Raw genomic sequence first — 7367 nt, 5'->3', positions numbered from 1 at the left:
GGAGGGTTAATCCATTTGACAAGCAAACTATTATCAATTTTTGTTGGCTGGGTTCTTAAGGTGAAGATGCATCAAAATCAAACCTCAAATTTTCAAAAACAGAAATCTAGAAAACTAGACAGCGATTTGAGCCGAAAACTTAATCGATTCGTCATTAGCGTATGACCAATGCAATCGATCAAGTTTTCATCTCAAACCGCTGTCTAGTTCTCTAGATTTCAGTTTCCAGTTTTAGTTTATGTTTCAAGTTTTCAGCTTGAACAGCTGTTTAGTTCTATCGATTTGTGCTCTTAAAAATTTGAGGTTTGGCTTCGATGTATCTTCACCTTAACCGGTTACAAATGCTTCACAAAAAACATACAAATGTAAAACTCAAATGACCATTGGCCAATCTCTAAACTGGTCCCACGTAAAAAGTCTAAATGTACCTAAGCAGTGGCAGCACGCACCATAACGTTTGTCGTTGTACTCTCAACCGGAAATGGAAAATGGAAAAGTTGTCCCTTGGAGTTTCATCTGCCGTATGCGACTGGGCGAGCATTGAATGCCAAATGAGAAGCGGCATATGTAGGATGTAGCACGATAACAATATGACTCAACTGGGAGTTCCCACCGTTCAGCTGTCGGGAAATAGAGGAGTATTGTGCAGCAACAGCAACAGTTTCTCAACTTTCCTGAAATAATAGACTACGTCAGTCAGTTTTCTCTCCTTGCTAAGGGGAGCAATTCAGCCAATTTTACTTTCGATTGCCCACGGCACTTAACGGATGAGAACAGTTCATTGAACATTGATTTTGAAAATCGATATTTGGGTACAGATTCCAATTCATAGTTTGGAACAAACGAACACTGAGATTGTTTGCATCACATGTAACAATCGCATTGCAATTTTATTTTACATCCTTCCTCTTAGCATTACTTGCCAATTATTTGCCAAAGTTGCCATTTTCGCATTCGTATATCGTGTGGCAGGTACGATGGTACTCTATGTCCAGGGAAGTCAAGGAAATTTCCATTACAAAAAGATCCTGGACCGACTAGGAATCGAACCCAGACACCTTCCGCATGGCTTTGATTTGTAGCCGCGGATTCTAACCACTCGGCTAAGGAAGGCCCCAGTTTTATATGATGTGATATGATAATCGAAGAGGATGGTTTTAAAAATATCGGTTTTTTATATTGTCCAAAATCCCCGTTATGATCCCCACAATGATTTTAGCAAATTACAAGAACTATTTGAAAGATATACACTGAGCTTTCTAATAGTTCTTGTAATTTGCTGAAACTTCTTCGAAGACACCACAATAATCTGATGCACCGGTTTTGGGTTATTCTCTTTTGAAATCATAAAAATCCTTCTATTTGATAGGCCTTAGTTCCAAAACGAAGACTGAGGGGAGGGATATAGAAAAAAAAATAATGTAAAATGTTATGTCAGATATCTTCTAATACATGTAAACGTTTCATTTGCATTGGAAATAGTCAGTCGAAAAATGAACTTTTCACTCTAATTTAAGCTGGAAATAACTCTAAACTAAAAATGTTACACGTTTGATGTTTACAATTTAAAAGTATGTTAAATGTGCAATCAGAAAACACAAAGTATGAAATCAGTTAGCCAGCCCGGCTTCCGGATTCCGAAATCAACCGCTGAATCCGATCCGCATTTTCCGACCGCGCGCTTGCTTATCTGTTGATCTGCTTTAAAGCGAAAAATTATGAGCTAATTATGCATGAAGCGATACTCGTTGTCCCTTTTTACCGTTTGTTGGTACACATATTTTAATGTGTTCTTTTTTTTTTGTTCACCGTTGTGCATTCCACTGCGGTACCGTTGTTGTTTTTGTTCATTTCAGGGAGGCTTTTTTCCATGGAGTGTCCCATCCCTCCCGTATCTGCAAAAACAACAAAACCAACACAACCGGCCATGATAATGATCTGTTTATTTTCGCCAAAAGCTTTCCATAATCGGCAATTTATTGAAATTAACTCGTGGTTGAGCCTTTTGCCCCATCCCTGCGGACTTACCTTGTCAGTTTGATTGCGCTGTCATGATGGCAGGGGTGGACACCGAAGGCGCGTGCATTAAATGGCTCCCCACGCTCACATTGCGGTAATCAAACTTTTCCTCCCCGTGCTTGGAATGGCATATGTTTCTTGTGGTGGGTTCGGGTTGGGGTGAATTGCCTGCTCTTGAAGTACTTTTACGATGTCTTTATCAGCTTCCCACTCGGCTAATCCTCCTTGTTACATCTTACCGAGGAGAGGGCTATTTATCGGCATCGTTTCACCAAGGGAAATAACCGTTATGGAGATCATTTCTTTTTATGAACTCGTTCCTGATGATCCCAGAAAAAGATTCAGCTGACCGCATACCTACCATAATTGAAACGGTCATCACACCGGTTCGGCCAGGCTGACCACCGGAATCATAACCATTTCGGTTGGCAAGATTTAATTAAAGGGGTGCCAAACTTGACATAAATCTTTCCGATTATCCGACTTCCATCACATATCAACGCATCAAAACGAACGAAGGTGCGGAGAAGTCCAAGTAGGCAATGCGAGGTGGCGCCATCTGGTGCGTGTCCTTTCATATGCAAACCATGATTAATTGATGCGGGGGACCACTCACTGGCAAATGGTGCGTAACTATGGGGATAATACATTCTCTGCACATGGTCACTATGACGGAGGCTGTCATCGTCGTCGTCATTTACGGTGCATACATTCGCTTCGGTCTGGTCTTGACTTTGGGGCCAACACGCCTCAGTCCCTGGGCTTTAAATCTGGAGTGCGGTCAGGTTCCAGAATGGCCACACAACCGAACGTCTTCTTCGTCGCTCCACCCAAGTGTGTGTACGGTTAGGTGTCATCTGCAGATACATGAACCGTACCGCATCGTTTGGATGTTCATTACGCTTTGGTTGGCTGTGAAAAGGAAACTATCGCCATCATCGTCGTAGTTTTGGCATCGCCACGGAGCGTCTGATCCCGCACGATGCCGAGGGTCCAGTAGAAACATTTTGTCTAAACTCATAATTGCATAATTCGTGATTTTATTAGCAATCATCACCACACAACAGAAGATACAATGAGTCCCAGGATTATCGTTATCCGAGCATTACGGTGAGACGATAGAGCAAATTGGCGCTCGTTGTGCCAGACTTTGTTGCATTAGTGGTTTCTGGGAAGTTTTTTCTGGTTTGCTTAGAGTAGAGACCAACTTCCGTTAGATGAAAAGTACATTACGCCATATGAGTCGTTGTGCCGATATGGTAAATAAAATTAAAGAGTCGTCTGACCAGAAGAATGCTAAGTAGCGTTGGACGATTTTAAATGAATGTTCCAAAAATTGTTGTTTTCATTGCAAATTTTTGATTTGATGTTTGATGCATCTAAAATTGAGTGAATCGATATTCTTCATTAGGTTTTTTTTAAACGATTCAGTTTGTTGAAATCGATAAATATTTCATAATGAGTTTAAGAAAAAGAAACCAAATTTTGAACTAGCCTAGTATTGATTTCCAAAACTGATTAAACTGGATGTTGTAAAAATCGAATGCAAATGTCTTTGGGTACATTTCAAATCTCATATACCTATCTTAAATCAATTCCGATGAGAATCCATTCAAAAACATCGATCCGAAGAATTTGATTAAATTGGTGAATCGTTTCGGCTGCTCAAATGTAAATCGATTCAGTAACATCGATGTTATTGAAAAAAATGCCTTATTTATGCTAGTGATAAGACAAAAGCAAAGACATTTCTAGAAGCTCCTCTGATCAGTTTTGCACAAATCACGTTATATCTGAGCGACTTTATTGTTCGAAATTTGTCATTAAGCACGTGCAATTAAAATTCGAAATAAATGTTTAGCAATGTTTATCATTGCCCTTACGATAAATGATCAGACTATCACTTATTTTAATAGAAACTTAAGTAAATATCTGAGATTTCAGCTAAGCTTAGCTTAGACTGACTACACATATCAATGTTTGCTATTCCGTGAATAACCGAAGTCAGTGAAAATGCACAAAGAATCAACTAGAAGTTCGGCTGGGATTGGCCATAGTTTTCTTCAGTGTGCATAATTCAGTGCCTCTATTTATACAGGGTCAATAACGGCGCCGGCCACGTCTTTGCAGTCAGGTGGGATTGAGGGAAGGAATGTTAGTGTGTAACCTTTGCTATTTGGAGACCGTGTTTTCCTCTGCATCTCCACAAAGGATACTGGGAGGGATGGTTGTTAATGGGGGGGATCGTTGGGTCACAGGATTCACTTTGATAAGGGAAAATAATGTCGATACTTGTAGTGACGATCCATTCAAATTTTGATGAACAAATAGCTAAAAGCAACATTCCTGCAGCTGTTAGTACGAAAGCATGTGTTACAATATTTTACTCAAATAAAAAAATGATTGGCTGGGCCATCACATAACACTCCTATGCCGACACTTACAGTGGCGAACCATTCAAAGTGTTTTGAATAAAATGAACGTTTTGCAAGTCTACACTTTTAGCATAGACAAACAGACCGAACCACTCAAAGCTTTTCCCTTATTACAAAAACAAAGGGAAAGGGATTTTATATAATAACATATAAAGCTAAGTATGCTGTTTCGCTCAAGAAAAGTAAAGAAATTTCTTGACTGAATGGGTCAAGAAATTTCCTACAGAGAGCCCCCTTTGAAGTGACATTTCTTCTCAACTGCGTACTGAGATCAGAAAAAAATGATTTTCTTGACCATTTCTTGGAAGAAATTTTCCACGCATCGACATAGGCGATTTATTTTCTTGCTACTGACAAGACAAGAGACAGCCTTAAAACAAAATATATGAATAAGAGTCTATGCTGACACTCACAGTAACGAACCATTCATAGTTTGTTGAAAACTCATATATATGTCCCTCCGTCGTAACGATTAAATGTGCGGTCATACATATTTTACAGATTTGAAAAAAAGGGATGTAACGAGCTCACCAATTGATCCTTCATCCTCGACTGAGCAACCACAATCCACTTTCAGCTTTATTTGAAGCATACATACTAAATAACTGAGAAACGCGTTTATTTTTGCACTCGCGCCACGTAGACCGAAAACAATTGGTCTTGATTCCGTCGCTCACCCTGCAGGAGCATGCCATGGAATCGGAAGGTCACTCATACGCACTTAAATATCTGAGATTTGAATACAAACTAAAAATCCGATTACGGTCGATGTGTAAAAGGGTCAATGGGGATGATGGGAGTAGGCTCAAGCGTTACGGCTCATACCAAAAAAAAAATTTCATTAAAAAAGCGTTACGAAGGGAGCAGGGGGTCTTAAAGTTTACAATTTTAGCGTTTAGGGGCGGTCCATTAATTACGTAAGACAATTTTTCTCCGCATTGTAAGATTTTTTCTATGGGAATTAAAAATAAAGTGTATGACGCGTAAGAAATCTCAGATCCTCCCTCCCCCCATAAACCCTTACATAATTAATGGACAGCCCCTTACGTAATGAATGGACGCTGCTGTACTGGTTAAATTCCAACAAAACATAAAAGTAGAATCTGTGCTGGCTAGATTAGAACTGATTTTCTGAAACCAAAAATTACAATGTAAAAGTTTTTTTTCTCTTCTGTAGAACTTTTCGACCACTGCTTCCACCATTTAGGAATATTGTGCTATGACCCATGTTAAATCTGCTACTCATAAAATATCCTCTCACAATTGACATGTAATAAACATTGGTGGCACACTATCCCAACTAGGCTCAACTCGTTTTATAAAGTCTACTATTGGTTGAATAGGGTCCTAAAGCCTGTAGTGAATGGAATGGAAATAGAAAACGAAATGTTTCAAAGCAACATTGGAGTAATATAATACCACAAAAAAAAAAACAAATTACTTGCAACACGATCATTCTGAGAGAGCCTGCAATACGAAAACTCGTACGTGAATGATTTTTGTTCGGCTAGATATTTCATCCACCACATCATGCGAGTCTGACCCGAATAAAGAATCGTATAAGTTTGTATTCCACAAGCATTAATGTTTGAGCATAGTAGTATAGACATTTTCACGGGATGTTTACAGATCATTTGTTTTCGAGGTTTTATGACCGTGTACTATGTGGTCAAAGCAAGCTGCTCTGAAGAATGAACTAATTCTCAACGGTGTGCCAAAATCACTCACTCTCAGTGAAACCATAATCGTCTCCAAGATTGCTGCTGCTGTCGGTGTACAACTCTACTCGCCTGATATAGAGATAGCGCGACGTTTCAAAAATGGTATTGTAGGGATTGAGAGGGGTACTATAGAAGATATCGAATAAGCAGGAGGGCATATAGTTCCAGTAACAATGAAAACCTAAGCAAACGGGAAAAGGCGAATGACACGTCAGTCTTGTAAAGTGTTTCGAGCGATAAAGTTGCGATGGAATTGCTCCTGTTGCAATTTGGCTGATTGAGCTATTAGTTTTGAATGTGCCGGTTCCTCCTTCCGGACACTACAATGGCACAGTTGGTAAGTATATTGTGCGCTCCCAAACATTCAAAGTCTCGGCCTGAAACGGAAGTACATAAGTGGTAAAATTTTTTAATGTTTTCAGTTTTGTTTGGCATTGCCGTTGATGTAAACCAAGACGATAGAGGTTGATATTGGAATCATTTGTGTTGGTATTGCAAGCAGAATAAGCACAATAGTGACGTCATATTTTCGTGATAAATTTTGTTGTTGATTTTATGCTGGATTGCTTTGATAAAATTCAGAGGTCGCGATTCATGTGTTTTTAAGATTTGTTTTTCTTGTTGCTTGTAATAAATTTAAATGTTGGGTAAGAAATAATGTTATTTTATATTTATGAATGACCAGTATTATTCAATGTAATGTAAATAATTAAGTTGGAACACAATTGGAAAATGATATTGCGCGAATCCTTCAAATAAGCCCGACTTTATTTTGTTATGCTTCATAATTTGTTATAAGGTCAAATACATCAAAGCAATGCATAAACTCACCTGAAAGGGTAAATCAATTCCCCTGAGAGGGTAAAGTAATTCCCCCGAGAGGGTAAATCAATTCCCCCCAGAGGGTAAATCAATTCCCCCGAGAGGGTAAAGCAATTCCCCCGAGAGGGTAAAGTAATTCCCCCGAGAGGGTAAATCAATTCCCCCGAGAGGGTAAAGTAATTCCCCAGAGGTAAAGCAACTCTCCGAGAGGAATGAGGAGTTAGGAATAAAGAGTGAGGAATGAGCAATAAAGAGTAAAAATTGAGGCATGAAGAATGAGGAATAAGGAATTAGAAATGAGGAATAAGGAATGATAAGTGAGTTGTGAAGAGTGAGAAATAAGCCGAGGGTGAAGAACAAGGATTGAGGA

At 39.2% G+C, this 7367-nt stretch overlaps 1 long non-coding RNA gene across 1 annotated transcript; it reads left to right on the top strand.

Annotated features, from left to right (window-relative positions):
* The first annotated feature begins 6424 nt into the window (after positions 1 to 6424).
* LOC110681497 lies at positions 6425 to 6667 on the top strand. Its single transcript, XR_002503224.1, has 2 exons — positions 6425 to 6512; positions 6598 to 6667. It is a non-coding gene; the product is annotated as an uncharacterized LOC110681497 (long non-coding RNA).
* Positions 6668 to 7367: the final 700 nt, after the last annotated feature.

This window comes from Aedes aegypti, chromosome 1 (genome assembly GCF_002204515.2).
Source record: "Aedes aegypti strain LVP_AGWG chromosome 1, AaegL5.0 Primary Assembly, whole genome shotgun sequence".
NCBI lineage: Eukaryota > Metazoa > Arthropoda > Insecta > Diptera > Culicidae > Aedes > Aedes aegypti.
Note: the sequence above shows the minus strand (reverse complement) of the source record. Positions and strands in the feature narration are given on the sequence as shown.